Source organism: Cavia porcellus, unplaced genomic scaffold (genome assembly GCF_034190915.1).
Source record: "Cavia porcellus strain 051 isolate PalLab524CR breed Dunkin Hartley unplaced genomic scaffold, mCavPor4.1 scaffold_23, whole genome shotgun sequence".
In the NCBI taxonomy this organism is placed as follows: Eukaryota; Metazoa; Chordata; class Mammalia; order Rodentia; family Caviidae; genus Cavia; species Cavia porcellus.
The window spans coordinates 39958937-39977150 of NW_026947506.1; the positions used below are offsets into that span (position 1 = coordinate 39958937).

Consider the following 18214-nt stretch of genomic DNA (forward strand, 5'->3'; position numbering starts at 1 on the left):
TGAGACATTGCCTCAAACTTTTTTAAACAAATAGGGGCCAAGTACAAAGATCCTCAGTTCATTCCCCACTATTGTACAACAACAACAACAAAAAAGGGAAACAAGTGATAAACTGACCCTGGGAGGGGCTTTGGAGGAGGAGTGTGAGCAGTCACCACCCTCTCCCTTAACTACCTCCTCTGTCCCATCCCCCTCGCTGTCTTTCCTGTCTGTGTCCCCTTTCTTAGGTTATTGTCCGCAGACTCCAAATGAAGTGGATCATCAAGGAACATAAGAAAGAAGAACCATAGGTTGAAGGAGGTAGAGAAGATGCTTCCAGAGCTACAAGTGGCCAAGCCCCCAATTTCTGTGTGCTAGCCAGACCCACCGAATGGAGCTCAGCCACAAGGGATGCTCCCTGGTATGAGTGCCCCACACAGCCATCCAGTTAAAGACTGCTGGGATTACAGGTGAGAGCCACCTCACCCAGCAGGAATCTGTATTTTTAACAGACTCCGGGTCCTAGTCTCAAAATCCTGACAGTCCACATTCCCATTCAGTGTGGTAGTGACTCACCAATTTCAGCAGACCCGTAACAGGGCTTGCTAAAGCCTGCCCTGCAGTTTCTGAATCTGTAGGCCTGGGGCTATGGGCCTGAGGGTTGCTTTTCCACAGGTCTGGAGGCAGGAGATGCTCTTGATGCCTGGTCCCCAAATGCATTCAGATCCACTTCTTCATTAACACCTTCAGAAAGGACCTATTCCCGTGTGCACCCACTCACCGGGTAGCAGGCACGGAGCAAGGCCTTGACCTTCACACAGCTGTGTGAAACAAATGCTCGCTCTGCTCTGCTCTGCACACGAGGAAGCGAGATTCACACAGGCGAATTCACTTTCTCAAGGTCCCAGAGCCAGCAAGGGCAGGACTTACACCAGGTCTTTCTGAGCCCAAGGTGGGCTGGCTCCCCTTCCTGTCACAGCCCCTGACTGGGGGAACCATGGTTGTTTTACCATTGTTCTTTAAAGGCCACCCTGCAGCTGCGTGATGAGTCTGCAGTCAGACACTAACTTTCCACCTCAATAATCATGCACCGAATCTAGGCCCACAACGCTGGGAACCTAACCACTGCTGTGTCTTGAAGAACAGCTTGTCTTCCCAATCCCGACAGGATGCCCGTTTCACACCCCTCAAATGCAAACATGTGTCTTTTATTCTGAGCCCCTTGACCACCCACATTAGTCAATCTTGACAGCTCTATCCATGGATTTTACCAAGAGGACGCTTTCTAGCAACACCAGGAGCTCTGCACCCTGTGGGACACATGCGAGCAGCCTTCAGGCAGCAGCTGGCTGTCCTTGGCACTGAGCTGGACAGTGGCACCACCGTGACCTGAGGAGAATGCCCCGGGATGACATTTCCGGAGCCTTCCTCCTGCTGAAATCAAACATAAAAGTTTTAGGCTTCGCCCTGATGGCGCCATCTTCTCTGGGGCTCGAAGCTCCTTTCCAGCAGTGAAATCAATAAACCAAACTTTTCCAGCATCCTGGACTAACTGGTGAATTCTTTTGACCACATTGGCACCAGCCTCTCACACACCTGCCTGTCATGGTACTTGGTCATCGTGTCTCCAGGTGCCAATGGAGCATTCTCGAAGGCCTGCTGAGATACAGGTCAGGACCTAAAGACTCCTCCCACAGTGGCCCAGGTTCAGGAGAATTTTCCAGGTGCCGTGTTCTTGATTCTCAGTTCTTGGCCCAGAGAGCTCCAGGAGGCAGGGAAGTGATGGCTCCAAGGGTCCTGAGGCCCTTTGTTGTTTGTGTGTGTATGTGTGTGTGTTTGAGACAGGGTCTTTCTATGCCATTGAGCTCACTTTGTAGACTGGTCTTGAACTCACAACAATCCTCCTGCCTCAACCTCCTGAGTGCTGGGATTACAGGTGTGAGCCACCATGCCCAGTTCGGCCCTTGCTCTTTATGAAGGATGATACAGGTGCAGCTGCGGCAGGAAAGGTCACAGCACAGCCCCATGGTTGAGGCCAAGGAGTGGATTCCTGTCACCTTGGTGCTGAAGGCCTTAAAGATGGAGTTCCTCAAGGAGATCTAGCTCTTCTCCCTACTTGTCCAGAAGTCACACTTGACATATTTCCCAGGGTGCATCTCTCAAGCTTAAAGCTCTGAAGATGCTGCTAGCACAGAAACCTCTGGAGCCGAACAGTGGCCCAGATTGAAGACATTTGTCACCCTCCAGACCCAGTCATGATGGTCTGGGTGCCCAAAGAGGGAGCCACCACCATCTGAGAGTCCCCTATGCTGGCCAAGCCCTCCATGGTCCTTGTGCAGAGAAGCCACAGAAGAAGAAGCTTGTCCAGCACCACTGAAGCTCTGGCATCCTCTCAGCCCCTGTGCCCAAGAAGCTGCTGGTGATGGCAGTGTGGCAGATGGTGGTGCCTCTGCCTGGCTTGCACTGCCACTCTGGGCAGCTTTGCCAACGCCACCATGAGGTTGTGTGCAAGGCTATGGCGACCTGACTCCCGACCTCTGGAAAGGGACCATTTCTACCAATTCATTGACCATGTTGTGAAAACCCCCACCAGGGTCTCTGATCTCTATCGGGATGATTCAAGCTCCAGTAGTGGCTCCACCAGAGTTTTTGTACAAGAAAAATAATATGAATGAAACCAAAAAATAAAAAGCCTTTGGAGCCAGGTATGTATGGTGCCACGAGCCTGTAATTCCAGAATGCTAGAAGGCTGAAGCAGGAGCACCTCCAAATCAACACCAGCCTGGGAATCTTGACAACTTTGTCTCAAAATAAAAAATAAAATATAGATGGATGTGTAGCTCAGATGGAAGGACCTCCATTCCATTCCTGTAAAACACACACACACACACACACACAGGGCCTTAGGGAAGCGAGGTCCCTTGACCTTTCAAATTGGCTCCAGGAAGAGTTTCCAACCCAGAAGGAGAAAGGTGCAGGCTCTGTGGGAAGGGCAGGAGAGCAGCAGACCCCAGGGTCCTGGGCTCAGAAGAGAAAGGTAGGCTGCAGGTGTCCCCAGGCACCTGTCAGTGCTGCCCAGGAGGTCTCCTGTGTGACCTCCTGGGGCAGGGGCATGGATGTTGGGCCAGGCTGCAGGCCTGGTGGAGGGGTGTGCAGCACCTGGAGAGGGCCCTTGGAAGAGGGAGAGTGTGGTGAGGAGAAAAAGTGAGCAGATGGGGGCTGGGGATTTAGTTCAGCGGCATAAGCGCCTGCCTTGCAAGCAGGCGGTTGTGAGTTTGATCCCTGGTACGGATAAAAACTGAAAAAGACAAAAAAAAAGTGAGCAGAGGGAGCCCCAAGGGTGGCTGATCCTGGTCTCCTTTGCTCCACAGATGCCTGCCCAGACTTGGGTTTTTCCCTGGGACCCAACTCCCTCCCTGGTATGAGTCTGAGACAAGGACCGCAGCCCCTCAAGACAGTGCTATTCCCCAGTCTTTTCCTTGTGGTAGCTGCTCTGTGCACCTCCCTTCAGTTTATGAGGTTTTGTTTTGGTTTTATTTCATTTTTCAGTATTGTGGATTAAAAACAGGCCTTTCTGAATGAGTTACATCTCCAGCCATTTTTTGTATTTTTATTTTGAGACAGGGTCTCCCAAAATCTACTTGAGCTTTCCTTGGTTCAAATCTGCAACCCTCCTGCCTCAGCCACCTAGACTGCCAGGATTACAGGCATGATCACCCCACCCAGTTTGGCTCTGGGATCTTCACAGTCCAGGGGTTGTGGAGAAAGGGGACAGTTTAAGGTTCAACCTGCAACCTGCTCCTCTTCTGTATGTACATCCCCCAAGCCTCAGCCTTCCTGCAGCAGGACACCAATATGCCACTCACCATGAAGGTGCTGCCACTCACCTCCAAAGTGCTGTTGCCATTCCTGCCTATGTTCCCTCAGAGAGCACAGTGAAGACTCAACAGAGGAGGTTAATACTGAGGAGGGGAGCACACTGCACAGCCCCAACACTATCGCCTTACTGCTGCCCAGATGTCAGGAGTCACCCCAGCATGGCTGTCTACTAATGCCACGTGCCAGGATAGGGCAAAACCAGAGTGCCGTCAGCCTTCACAAGACAACTATCAAGAGATGGATGTCCCATGTTGAGTAGAGGGTGACCACAGATTTATCTGACACAGATTCCATGCAGAGGTGAGTGGGCAGGAGCTGAAGCTGGAGATTGATCATATGCAGGGCTGGAGCAAACCCAACCTCAAAAACACAGCACCTGAGGCAACTCACATGTATAAAACTGCTCTAATCTCAAGAACACTAGGTGCCTGTGAGTAGCCTCACGGATAAACTCTTAGGCAGAGAGGATTCTCATGATACTCAGACTCGCAAGTGTATAAATAAATGCACTGCAGCTCTCGCTCCTCCCCCTCCTCCACCTTCCTCCCCTCCTTCCTTCATTCCTTCCTTCCTTCCAAGTAGGAGAGAGGGCTGCAGCCTCAGTTCTCTGTATTCCAACTCTTGTCCTCTTTTCTGCATCCCCTAACTGTCCTCACCCTCGGAACACTGAGAAACTGCATCAGACACAGTAACTGGTCCCTGGACAGGGAGCCAGGAAATGAGGAAATGCATTGGAGATCAGGTAAGGGGAGACCTCTAGCTGTGCACACACAAAGAGAAAAACAGGCTGAAGAGAAGCCCAAGAGAGAAATAGGCCAGAGAAGTCAAACAGAGAGAGGTGTATTGAGTTATCAGATGTTAAGCACGAGGCAAGTTGGATCTCAGGAAAAACAAATGTATGTACAAATCTTTGTTCTATTATGGATTCCCATACTTTTCTTCTGTGGACCTGCATCAGGGAGTGTCTCAATGTTTGTGTACCTCTTGAGACAACCACAGGGGATTCTGCTTGGAGCACTATCTTTAAAACCAATCCCAAGCAGGGGCTGGGGATTTAGCTCAGCGACATAAGCAATCTGCCTTGCAAGCAGGCAGTCGTGAGTTTGATCCCTGGTACCGATTTAAAAAAAAAAAAAAAACCAGTCCCAAGCAAAAAAGGCACAATAAAACAACAGCCCCACTGGTAGAGCTTGAACCCTCTAGCTTTGCTCAATCAGATAGGAAAGGAATGATGGGGGGCAAAAAGACCTTTCCCCACTAGAGAAGTGTTTCACTGTGGCTTCAGTTTCACAGATGCTAAGGCAAAACCAGTAACACTAACTGTACCAGAAGTGGCAGCTTCTGCCTCTTTAACTCAGAGAAACCTTGCTGCATCACAGGCCAAAACTTCCACCTCTCAGGCAGTAGTATCATCTTTTTCTCCCTTGCAATTCGTGTTAAAAGAAGCCATTTGAGAAACCAGGCATGGTAGCTTACTCCTGTAAGCCCAGCATTTGGGAAGCTGAGGCAGGAGGATCATTGGGAGTTCAAGACCAGCCTGGGCTACAAAGTGAGCTCAAGGCCAGCCTGAACTGCATAGCGAGACCCTGTCTCAAAAAGACAAAAAAAAGAAGGGGAGTCCATGGAAGGATTTCAACAAGTCTACCCTGTTGCTGAGCTCCAGATCCCTCATAAACCAGGACAAGCCACACATCATCATGAAGCCATACATTTTAAGACCCCTCAAAAAAATTAACACAAGTTACAGTTACGTATGGTGCCATGGCCCTTTTTATCTTAGGTTTAATAGAATTTGTAAGACAAGTTATGACCCCAAATGGTTGGAAAGGAATAGCTAAAGCATGTTTTGGTCTAGGGGGTTATTTATTGTAGAAGAAAACTTTTATCAAATTGTGCATGAATCAGGCTGTTTGCAGTGCAACTCACAACATAGCCTTTACAGTAAACTGGAGAGGGTGCCTTTGTTGATACAAACAATCAAATTACTTTTAAGCTACAAGTATATAAACAAATCAAAATAGCTGCAATAAAGGCTCAAAGGGAATGGCCTTCAAAGGGTGACCTTGATCTGACCTCCATCTGCCTGAGTTCTGATGAAACTTTTCAGGATTTTGTGACATGCCTATTGCAGGCCTGTGAGAGGACAATCAATAATTCAGAGGCTAACTCATTTTTCAACAATTGGCCTTTTCAAATGCAAAAAAAAAATGGTGTAAAGAGGTGTACGCTGTCAGATGATTTGGATTTGTGCAGACCTTGGTCCCTGGACACACAAGGAGCTGCCTTGGCAGCAATCATCACTCAGGCTACTCATCCACAGCCTAGAGGAAAAGGAAGGAACAAGGTTACCTGTTTCCGCTGTGGATGTTGGGGACACTTTGCCAGAAGTTGCTCTGCTGCACTGGTAAAGGCAGTATTAGTCATTATTTGTTCCTTCAACAAAACCTTCTAGTATGTGTACAAAGTATAGACGAGGTGTCATTGGGAAAATGAGTGTAGATCCAAAACTGATGTGCAAGGCTAACCCGTTCTAGGAAACTTCCAGAAACTGCCTGCCCCAGCCCCACCAAACCGTAGGAGCACTCTCCCCAGTTCCTCACCAGCCCTACCCTCTGCCACCACGCAAGTTTCTGATCTCCAGCCAGCCACAAAAGACAGCAGGGGATTGGACCTCAGTCCCTCCCCCAGATTTATACTAACTCCTAAAATGTGACCCTAGGGTATTCATACTGGATTCTATGGACCTTTGCCTTGGAGAAGAGTGGGACTCCTGCTAGGCTGCAGCAGTCTCATTTTAAAAGGCCTCTAGGGCTGGGGATTTAGCTCAGTGGCATTAAGTGCTAGTCAAGCAGGTACAAGGTTGTGAGTTCGATCCCCGGTACAAAAAAACCCTACATTATAGGGGGTTGGAGATTTAGCTCATCCCTGGTGCATGGTGGGAGGCTGAGATAGGAGGATCGTGGAGAGTTTGAGACCAGCCTGGGCTACAAAATGAGCTCAAGGCCAACCTGAACTGCATAGGGAGACTCAAAAGACAAAAAGACAAAAAATTTTTTTAATTTAAAAAAAATAAAAGGTCTCTAAGTTTTGCCTGGTGTCATTGACACTGATTATACAGAAAATATCAAAGTTATGTCTCAGACTACACTGTTCAAGGCACTCCAGACTCTTGTATTGCCCAATTGGTATTCTTCCTTTGACAAAAATTGGAAAATCTATAAAAAGTAAAGAGGATTCAAGAGTTTCTGGTCTTCAGAATCTTATTCAGTCTAACAGATTAAACAGGATCATCACAAGAAAAAACTGATTATTGAGGGAAAAACATTCAAAGGGCTTTGAGACACAGGTACAGATGGTTGTTATTGCCCAATGCCGTTGGCCCATAGCATGGGCCCTGGATGTAGCACCCTCAGATCTGCAGGGGGTGGGTGGTGTTTCTCACCCTCATACAAGTGTTAAATTGTTAACTCAGAGGGATGCAGGACATTCTGGACATTTATCACCTTCTGTCCTCCCCTATAAACCAGTCAATCTAAGGGGTCATGACAATATTACCAGATATGGAATCACATATGGCAAGTCCTTACTCTTTGATAACACATCAGATGTTACAACAAAGCTTCCTTCCCACTCAAGGGCTTGGTAAACTCAATCAAGGAAGGAGAGACTCTCTTCCAGATATAGATACAGATATAGATTTAGATATATATAGATATCTCCCTGTATAGGCTACTCACTTTCACATTTTCAGGAGAGGCCTTGATCTCTTCTCTGACCCCATAGACAACATCCACAATAACTTGGATATCTGATGAACCTGTATGGACTGATAAATGGTGCCTCACTCAGGAGAAGCTTATAGCAGCTCATACATTCATTAATGAACAGATGATGGCAGGACACCTAGAATCCTCCACTAGCTCCTGGATAATAAAAAAGAAGTTAGAAGTCAGGATGGTGGAGGGCATTACAGGATTTGCAGGCTGTTAATCAAACCATGGAACCTATAGGAATACTTCAACCAGGACTGCCCAATCTCTTAGCTGTTCCTTTGCATTTTTCCCTCATGGTGATTGATTCAAAAGACTGCTTTTTTACAATCCCTCTCCATCCAAAAAACATAAAAACTCCAAACAACACTTTGTCTTTACTTTAGCCTCCATTACCATCAGGCCCCTATGCACCGTTTCTATGGCACTGTCTGCCACAAGGAATGGCAGATACTCCAACTCTACGTCAAGACTTTGTGGCTGCGGCCATTTCATTAGTCTCTCAAGCTCATCCATCTGCTTACCTTATTCATTATATGGATGCTATTTTTCTAGCTCATGAATCCTCAATCCACCTTGCACCCCCTGTGGGGGTTAACCCCTGAGCTAAATGATGACACAGGACATGAGGGAACGTTTTCATAAAAAACAAAAATTTATTAACACAGATCACACCTTAATTTGGTATTGAACACCCAGCAGAAAATTATAACCATAAGAAGTATAAAACAATTGCCAACTACACTAGTAATTGATCACTGGGGGCTGGGGGTTTAGCTCAGTGGCATAAGCACCTGCCTTGTAAGCAGGCGGTCGTGAGTTCGATCCCCGGTACCGATAAAAAGGAAAAAGACAAAAAAAAAAAAAAAAAAAAACCAAGTAATTGATCACTGTTTCAGGATAATGTGATGTATAGGATTAAATTGCTAAATACAGAGATTTAAAGTCTTAGACTGGGAATATTTAACCCAAATCAAACAAGTTCATCTAGAATGGAAAAGATCTGAGGAGAAGATCTGCTACAGAGTCCCCCAAACACAGCTCCTTCAACCTCAAGTTACTACCCATCACTTATAACTATAAAACAGAAATGGAGGAGATGTGGGGAGCAGCTGAAGCTGGAGACCAATCACATGTAGAGCTGGAGCAAGGCCAGCCTCAAGAACACAGAGCTCCTGAGGCAAGTCACATGGGTAAGCTGCTCTAAGCTCAAGAACACTGGGCACCTGAGACAAGCCATGTGGATAATCTCTTAGATGGAGAGGTTTCACCTGACAACTCCCAAGTGTATAAATAAATGCACTGCAGCCATTCCTTTGCTTCTTCTCCTTCTCCTCCTCCTCCTTCTTCCTTGCTTATTTCCAATCAGGAGAGAGGGCTCCATCTGGTCTGTTTTCTGTATTCTGACTCTTGTTTTTTTTTTTCTCCGTCCTCTAACTGTCCCCATCCTGGGAACATCAAGAGCTGTGTGGGATGTGGCAGAGGTGGATCCACACAGCTGGTTATGGGAACACACTGAAGAGATCTTGATACCCTGGGGTCTGAGACCCTCTTCTCTCAATCAGAGGACTGGGGACGCTGCTGCAGAGGTTGGTCCAAAACCATAGCCAGCAACCTTCCTGGGTCCATTGTCTGGGCTGCTTTTTTACTGAGCTCAAGCTATAGCCAACTTTTCTACATGTACATGCAGTTTCCCTTCATAAGCTTCATCCCTTGCAAATCCTGTGCCGCTTACTTTACTCTTCTGGTAAAATTTCATCATTCAAAATTCTTTCTTCCTATCTTCCTTCCCCCCACTCTTTTTTTTTTTCTTTTTTTGAGACAAGGTCTCACTTTGTAGAGCAGGCTAACTTTGAATTCACTATGTATCCCAGGCTGGCCTTGAACTTTTGGCAACTCTCCTGCCTCAGCCTCTGAGTGGTGGGATTATAGGCATGTACCACCACATGCAGCCTCAAAATTCCTTCTTATATGAATATATTATCCCTTTATAGCCATGTTTCCTTGCATCTCACTCATTTAATTCTCTAAACCTATAGTGGGCATCTCTTTCTATAGCTTTATCATCAAAACAAAATCCATTTCCTTCCATATCCTCCATTATCAACAGAAGAGCCAATGGCAACAACTGGCCTCTGGTCATCTAATGACATCCATTTGTCATTAAGACATCTTGACCCTACTTAGCAATCAGTACTTCCAAAGAAAACTTAGTGGCTTTCCTCATCAGGAGAAAATTGTAGTCACAACTCTCAGACAAACAAAATATCCTATTGTCACTGTATATAAATAAGTACCAGGAGACAGAGGGTTCCAACCAAGAGACATCTCTCAGTGTTTGGGTTAAGGGCTTCTGTTGCTACCTGATGATGTGACAAAGAGAGACAAAGGTAACAGTAAGAGTTTCCCAGGTCAGACAAACTCAGGCATCTCGGGCACAGCCAATCATTTCCAAAAAAGGCCTCAAAGTGTCTTGGTGTACACTTGCAACTTATGTGCTCACATATATTTAGGTAACGGGGGCTCAAAGTAAGGCCTACAGAACTTGGTGAACAACATATTACGTAGACTATGTAAACTGAACAAACAAAACATTCCTAGACAGGATTTTGGTTTTTAAAAAAATGTCCTGGTATCCATAACAAGACTGATATTTTTCTTTAGCTGCCAAGCCAATGGTTACCCAAGACCTTGCAGACTGACAGAGATGTCTTCCAATTTTGATGGAAGGGATTCTGAGTTACCCTGAGGTGGCAGTTGAATTAAAGCAGCCAAAAGTTGCATCTTTTGTCTAATCTCTTATCTGTCTTTGCTCCCTCTGCCTAGTTCCAGTTATTGGAGACACTGAACAGGCACCTTCCCCTTCCAAAACTTACTTGGCAAGAAACCAGTGTGCATATTTGCGCCTAGGATCAAACAGATTCTCCGGAAAGGGAGACCCTGGACTGAGGCAGTACAAAGTCTTCCGGGCTCCACCACGTTCAGAGCCATTAATCGTGGCTTAATGTGTCTGGAGTTGTTTCTGCATCTTCTAATCTGTTCCATTGATCTTTGGGTCTGTTTTTTTTTTTTTCCAAGTACCACACTGTTTTTATCATAGTAGCTTTATTATAGTACAATTTCAAGTCAGGGATTGTGATGCCTCCTGTTTTGTCTTTGTTGCCCAGGATTGCCTTTGATATTCTAAGTCTCTTTTAGTTCCAGATGAATTTTAGGATTGTTTTCTCTAATTCTATGAGATATGCTATTGGAATTTTGATTGGGATCACATTGAACTGCCTCAAGTTTTCATAACTTCCTCCACATATATGGATCAGAGTGCAGCATAAAATCCATTGCTATCAAAGCTTTCCCTTCTAATCCCAGGACTTGGGAGACGGAGGCAGGAAAATCACTGCAAGTTTGAGACTACAAAGTGAGTCAAGACCAGCCTGAACTGCAAAGTGAGACCCTATCTCAAAAGACCAGAAAAAAAAAGGCTGTCCCTCCTGCTGACCCGGCATCAGTGTGAGTATATTTCAGAAGGCGTCTGACAGGAGATCTGAAAAGAAGCAGGATTCTCTTCGAGTTACCACTTTAACCTGATCATAATAGATAGGCTTAACCAGACACTGCCCCATTTCTTCCAAGATACAAGTTACAAAATTTTCCATTCTCTTATGAATAGAATTTTCACCATACCATTTGGGGTCTGCACAGGAACTTCTTCCTCTGCAGCCCTCTGAACATCATGGTCTGGAGTTAAGGCCAATGTATCAGCTACTTTAGTAGTAAAAACACATTCTTTCCCATCAGGAGTGCAGCAATGGTTAATTCCATAATCAAGTCTCTCCACGCTAGAACAAAAGTTGCAATCAGTTTAATGAATTCATGCCTAAACTTATCAAAATTCTTGAAAAACTGCCAAAACTTTCTTTACACTGAGTCATGTCTGTTGCAGAGAAGGGAACATGTACCCTGATAATGCTTCCATCTCCACCTAACATTTCATAATGGAAACAGATTCCAGAAGAATCTGTTTGTTTCCTGATCTCAGTTCTGAGATCTTGATGGGGCAAGTGGTGGAGAGGGCCGAGATAAAGATGCCTTGATCCTGGTTGGGGATAAAGCTGGGGGATTTAGAAACCACAGCCATACAAATAGTTTCATAAACACCTGGATGTAAGGGATATCTTGACACTTCCCTTCCCCTTTACAGAATAGACCTAGCTAGAGAACCGTATTATAATTCAGCGACTCAGTCTTTGGGTCATATAATTGGTTTCCCAACTTACACTGAGGCCAAGTTGTGTTATATGAGATCAGCCTCTTTTTTCTTTAAATCACCCTCCTTCAATTTGCCCCAGTTAGCCAAGAGGTATCCTACCGGCAAGTTCTTTGGAATACTGTGCGGTTTTCCTATTTGGTGGGCAACTTTAACAGGCAAATTTTGAACTTAGTACTTTATGGCTACAACCTGGGATAAGAGATCTGCGCTAACCAAAATATCACAGCTCTTCCATAGAACACACCCTCAGTATTTCTAAAAAAAAAAAAAAAAAAAAAAAACAACAACACTAGGGAACAGGGATATAGCTCAGCAGCAGAGTGCCTGTATGTCAGGCACGAGATTGTGAGTTCAGTCCCTGGTACCAAAAAAATAAATAAATAAAGATAAAAATAACAGCACTAGGCAGACTCACAAGAAAAACAATCATGACAGACTATATTGCAGCAAATAGTGTAACAAAAATATAAGGACTAGTATTTTCTCAGACAAGTACACAGTCCAAAAGTAAGCCACAAATTACTTGCACAGATTGGAGTCCAGCAGAGAGGAGACAAGGGTAAACATCAAGAAAGTCTATGGAGGGGCTGGGGATTTAACTCAGCGGCATAAGAGCCTGCCTTGCAAGCAAGCAGTCGTGAGTTAGATCCCTGGTACCGATAAAAAGGAAAAAGACAAAAAAAAAAAAAAAAAAAAGAAAAGAAAAAGAAAAAGAAAAAGAAAAAAGGAAGTCTATGGAACACAGATCCCCTATTCAGACCACACCTTGCAACAGGAAAAGACTCAAGAATTCCCAGAATCAATAGCCCAAAAATCTTTAATCTTGGTTACTATTAATACTAGGTATGCAAATAAGGGGCCCAGATTCCTCCATTCCTCATCTTAGCCAGGCCAGAATGCCCCCTCCCTTCTTCAAAAAGGTAACAGTACCATCTGAGGTGGCAAGCGTGGAGCAACGGTACCATACTGACTGGTTGCACTCAAGCTGGAGGGAGAATGGCAATGGTGGTAATAGCTAGGGAGGAGACTGAAGCAAGTTGTCCCAGTTCACAGGGGTTGGGGAGCAAAGGGAGATAAGGAGGTGGGCACTGGCTGCAGGCCAAGCCACATCCCCTCCAGCAGGTATATGGAAAAATGAAAGAGGCACTTTGTTGTCTCTGGATGGGACCAAACAGAAGGCCTCAGGCTCATACAAGTCTCATCCGGTTCCCAGTTGAACAAAAAATGTTGCATCCTGCAGACAAGCAACACTACTCTGTTATCCAAACATTCCACTGGGGTCATAAACTCAGCCCCAATAAAAACTTAGAGGGGCAAAGTTTAAGGAAAGGAAGACTATATGTAAAGAGGAAAAGGAAGGGACAGGAGAGGAGAGCTAGCTACCCCTTTCTCCACACCTGGAACTTGCCATAACTAGATTGGCTTCTAGGAACTTCTGCCTAATATCCTCTCTGCTAGTAATCTATGTGCAGCTTCTTTCCGTTTACTTGTCCTTGACCTACCTTTCAATCCCCTATCTTTGGAAGATGATTACTTGGCAAGGGAGTACCTTATTCAATGGTTACTTTAGAGTGAGCAAGGGAGTATAAGGATATCTGTTGTACTATATATGTATATGAATATATGTGTATATCATATAATATGCTCAGGTGTGAGTACATACTGCCTTAAAGTTAGCCCCTTCTCTTTGCTTCCCTTATATTTTATTGGAGGTAGAGGTGGAGGTGGGTTATTATCTGTGCATTTGGCTTTCTGTGTCCTGTCAGCTCTTCTCTGCTCTCTTGATACAACTCCCAGAGCCATTCAGTGCCTGTATCTGGTTTTCCTCTCTTTGTCTACCCTATTCCTTGGCCTATTTCCCACAGTTAGGATTAGTTAGAAAACTTAATGAGATTCATATTCTATTGTGACCCTATGAAGGTCTACTACTGAGCTATTTCCCCAAATTACTATATTTTTAAATCATTTCAAACGAAACTCATTTGAATAGTATTCAGCAACCAGATACATATTTATGTTAACTTTCAGTTTTTAAGGTTTTAAGAAAAGGTTTTCCTGAATTGCCCTGGCTGGGTTCGAGATTGCAATTCTCCTACCTCAGCCTCCCAGAATATTAGGATTACTAGTGTGCACCAGGATGGCCAGCTGACAATTAAACCTTATTCCTGACTTTATTAGGAAAATATTTATCTTTCACCACGAGGATTTTCCCTTCAAACTTTTTTTTTCTTAATATGGGCTATGGTATTCCTTCTGTTTGATTTTCTACAGCACATCTACTGCGAAGTGGTGCACAAACATGTCCTGGACCTCAACTACTAGTTAGCACCATAAAGGGAGATTCAGAACCGAGGGAACCTGCGCCAAGAGACATAGGGATCTGATGGGAGCTCCCACTTTCTACCCTGCGATCCAGGGACCTTCTATCTGGAGTTCAGGGAAAGGATAAACCGAGGCTTAAAAAAAAAAATACTGTACCCAGCACACACTATCTATATTCATACCGATTAATATTACAGGAAACTCGAAAATGCAAAAAGAAGTCGCAAAGTCTGCAAGAATGGATGACGGCCAGGAGGGAATCCCAGCTGGGGTCAGTAAGCAGCCTCCGCTCCTAAGCAGAAGCCGCAGCAGCAGTAGAAATCCAGGGGCATGCTGTAATGCCACGAAGCCGGAAGTCAGATGGAGGTAGACTTGGCCTTTTAGTTGAGGCCGTTCCGTGGGGAGCCGCACTGCGGGGAAAAACACACCTCACCGCAGCGTACATGTGGAAAGATTCAAACAGGCCCGGAAGCCGGAGCGGGGTTTTGAAAGGAGAAATGGTCCTAGTGAGGACCCGTAGGACCTCTACGGGGTCCCGTAGTAACACTTAGCAGCACAGGCGGTGCTAGATTTCACAGAAGCCAGCGCGAGTCTAGGGGCTGAACAGGAAATGACGTTATAGTGGCGTTTCCCCCCCCCCCCACTTTTGGGTAAGGCTAAAGGTTTCCTTTAGCTGTGCCAGGAGGTGGCGGCGAGTCTGAAGTCTGGAACCCTTAGCCGACCGGCCACCCTCTACCAACCCCGAGACGATGGGCTGTTGGGAGCCAGAGCTGAAGTCCATGGAAAGGATAAAAAGCCGTGGCGGTCTCAGGGACACCCCTGGAAATCCCAGCTCCGGAGTCTCGAGCCCCGTTCAGCTGGACCAGAGCCAAAACCCGTGATCCGAGAGCCTCGAGCGGCGGGGAAGGCAGATTTTGTTAGTGTATAGCTGAGTTGGAACCCAGGGCTTTCATGCTCGGCTACATCTCCAACTCTTTTCTGTTTTTCATTTTGAGACAGAATCTCGCTAAGTTGCTCAGAATGGGCTAAAACTTGGCTCAACCTTGCGGAGTGCTGGGATAACGGCTGTGCATTCTGCTTCCAGCTTAGACTCAGACTCAGGAATGAAGTCTTGAATTTAGTGGGTCTGTAGAGAAGCCGTACAACAGTAGAAACATAGGTAAAGCATGCAAACAGTAAAGGACAGCAGGCGCCTCCTAAACTAGGAGAGGGGACAAAAGCCACATGGTGACACAGCCCTCCCTGCGCCCAGCGCGGAGAGCTGCCTGCTCACAGCCACATCTGTGCCGACTGGGGCTAGTGGGCCGCTGTCACACCCACGCTGGGCCAGGCTGGGTCAGGCTCAGACTCCTGTTCTGATCCTGAAGCCAACTAACCCCTCCCCACCCACCTGTCTGCAGCCCCTGCCCCTAAGGAGGCCCAGAGGACTCGGGGACGAGAAGTCAGGGCAGGCAAGCCAGGCTTTCTGCAGGGATACAGATGAGCCAGATGCAGGGGAGTACCAAGAAGGAGGACATCCAGGCCTGCTGCCTTCCGACCCCACCCCCCACCCCGGCATGGGAGTTCTGAAGGCTTTCCTGGAGGAGTCAGGTGGCTCCAGGGAGAGGCAGACAGATAGTACTGGCAGATGGCACTCCCATGACCAGAGCACAAAGGACCCAGCACGGGGCCACCAGAGGCCCTTGCCCCCAGGATGAAGACCCTTTTGGAAAGCTCTAGACCTCTGAGCCCACCCAACTGCCCCTCCCCCAAGACCTTGTAGCCTAAGGCCGGCCCTATGCAGGGGCGGTGCCCATGAAGGCAGCTGCTCACCCCGGACCCTCGCAGCAGTCCTACACTTGCCTTGTATGACAGGTGACTTGTTCATGCGTTGCCTACTGGATAGAGTGCCAGCTCTGGCATTCATCTCAATCCTGGCATTCCTGAGAGGAAAATGGAAACGAGCTAAAATATTAAAAAACAAGCCAGGCGCGGTGGCACATGCCTATAATCCCAGCACTGGGGGACGCTGAGGCAGGAGAACTGCAAGTTCCAGTTTCTCCTAGGCAGTTTAGCTCACTCTGTCTCAAAAAAAAAATAAAGAAAAAAATAGGGTAGGGGGTTGGGATTATACCTCAGTGGTAGCGCGCCACCTAGCCTCCAGCCCCAGTAACGCACAATAAATAAAATAAAATTTAGACATAGAAGGCTCAAAGACACACCAGCCCATGCATCCCAGTGCAACCAGCTAGGTCCCTCTCCTGTCTTAAGTGCCTTCAAGTGACCCTGAGACCAATTTTACTAAAAAAGTGCTTACCTAGGAAGGTAGAGTCCCTGCGTGATCCCAGTGATTTGAGGATGAAATCTTGGGGTGGGAGGAACATATGGGATTTCCCTTCCTTTTATGCTGACCTTCTGTCAGCTGTTGAAGAGTCTTGGAATTTATCCAGTGAGGTGACATCCTTCCATAAGGCATCAACTTCTGTATAGAAGAGGAAATCGTTAGTGCAGAAAAGGGGGTCCATAAAGCACTTCAAATGGACAGGCCCAGAATTTGAGGTGTTTATTTCTTACTTTGATAAGAACTAAAGGTAGTAAGTAAGGCCACTGTAGGTGGGTCTCCTGAGTCATTTTGCAAAGATGTCTTTTTAGAGCCTCATTCATTTTTCTCCACCTTTTTGGAAGACTCTAGCTTCTATGCACAATGGAGGTGACAGAGAATATCCAGTGCCTGAGAGACACCCTGTGTGACTGTTGCTTTATAAAAAAAAATTTTAAAGCCCATTATCACTCTGTAATTTCTTAGGAAGTCCAAATATGGGGGTGATTTTTCAGACCAAAACCTTTATTACCTCTTGTGCCTTTACTGTTCTACAAGAAAATACCTCAACCCCAATTGGTGAAGGTATCTACCTAGACCAGTAAGTATTGCAGTGGTGCACACCTGTAATTGCAGCACTCAGAAGGCTGAAGCAGGAGGATCACTGTGAGTTCAAGACCATCATGGGCTTTCATAGTAAATTCAAGGCCAGGCTTTACTACAAAGCAAGATCCTGTCTCAAAAAACCAATGATAACAATAATAAGAAGAATAGTAAGTATTGAGGTCCCTTACTCTTTGCCATATGAGTAAAACTGAATCTCCAGTCTTCTTCGGGGTGTTTACCACATCTAGAGGAGCTGTGGCCCACGTAAAAGAATCGTTCTTTTGGTAGAACTCAAACATCTTAACTATCTGTTGTATTGTTTGAGAAAGCCCCTTTCCTGTGAATAATTTTGAAGCCATCTGCTGGGTCTTGCCTCTCCCCAAGTGGAAGATTTGATGCAAAGACTTAATAATTTTCCACTGACTGCACTAGCAAGGAATAGTTTACCATCAGACTGTAACCATTCTGCTGGAAGGAACTGACACCCATGTCAGACAGCCCATCTGGTTTCTGACTGAGAGTATGGGGTCAAATATGATCAGGGGACCCTTCCCAGGTCAGAGAGGCCTAAAGGAGGTGGGGCCCTTGAGCAGCTTCTTTTGATTACCTTGAGATACATCATTAACTCCTTTTTGGTGCCCTGTACAGTAAATAACCACCACAGGGCATACAAACAAATAATAAAAGTTCGTCTGTCTCCTTGTGATTAGGAGAGATCCACTGGCCGATAATTTTTCTTTCTATATGACTGCATAGGCAAGTAATACTAGGAAAGCATACTTTTAATTAGTATAAATACTGCCTTTTTGCCCTTCATTGTGTTGTAAAGCTCTAGTCAGAGCTGTGAGTTCTGCTAGCTGAGCACTAGTTCCTGGGGCAACTGAGAAACTTCCAAGTGTCTGATACAGAGTCACTACTACATACCCTGCCTTTCTTGTCCCATTTTTATGAAGGAACTACAATCACAGAAGAGGATCCAATCAGGGTTAGGAAAAAGTGTGTCTAATAAGTCTTCCCTGGCTGCTTGAGTATGGAGAATTACCTGTCCATAGTCTTGTCTTTCAGCCTCAATTTCTTCCTTATCTAGTAGGT

General features: G+C 46.0%; 1 long non-coding RNA gene across 1 annotated transcript; it reads right to left on the reverse strand.

Moving 5' to 3' along the window:
* Window positions 1-8260: 8260 nt before the first annotated feature.
* LOC134472507 (uncharacterized) lies at window positions 8261-15592 on the reverse strand. The gene is made up of 2 exons (XR_010042349.1): window positions 8505-15592; window positions 8261-8372 (listed from the first exon to the last, which is right to left on the reverse strand). It is a non-coding gene; the product is annotated as an uncharacterized LOC134472507 (long non-coding RNA).
* Between the last annotated feature and the right edge of the window lie 2622 nt (window positions 15593-18214).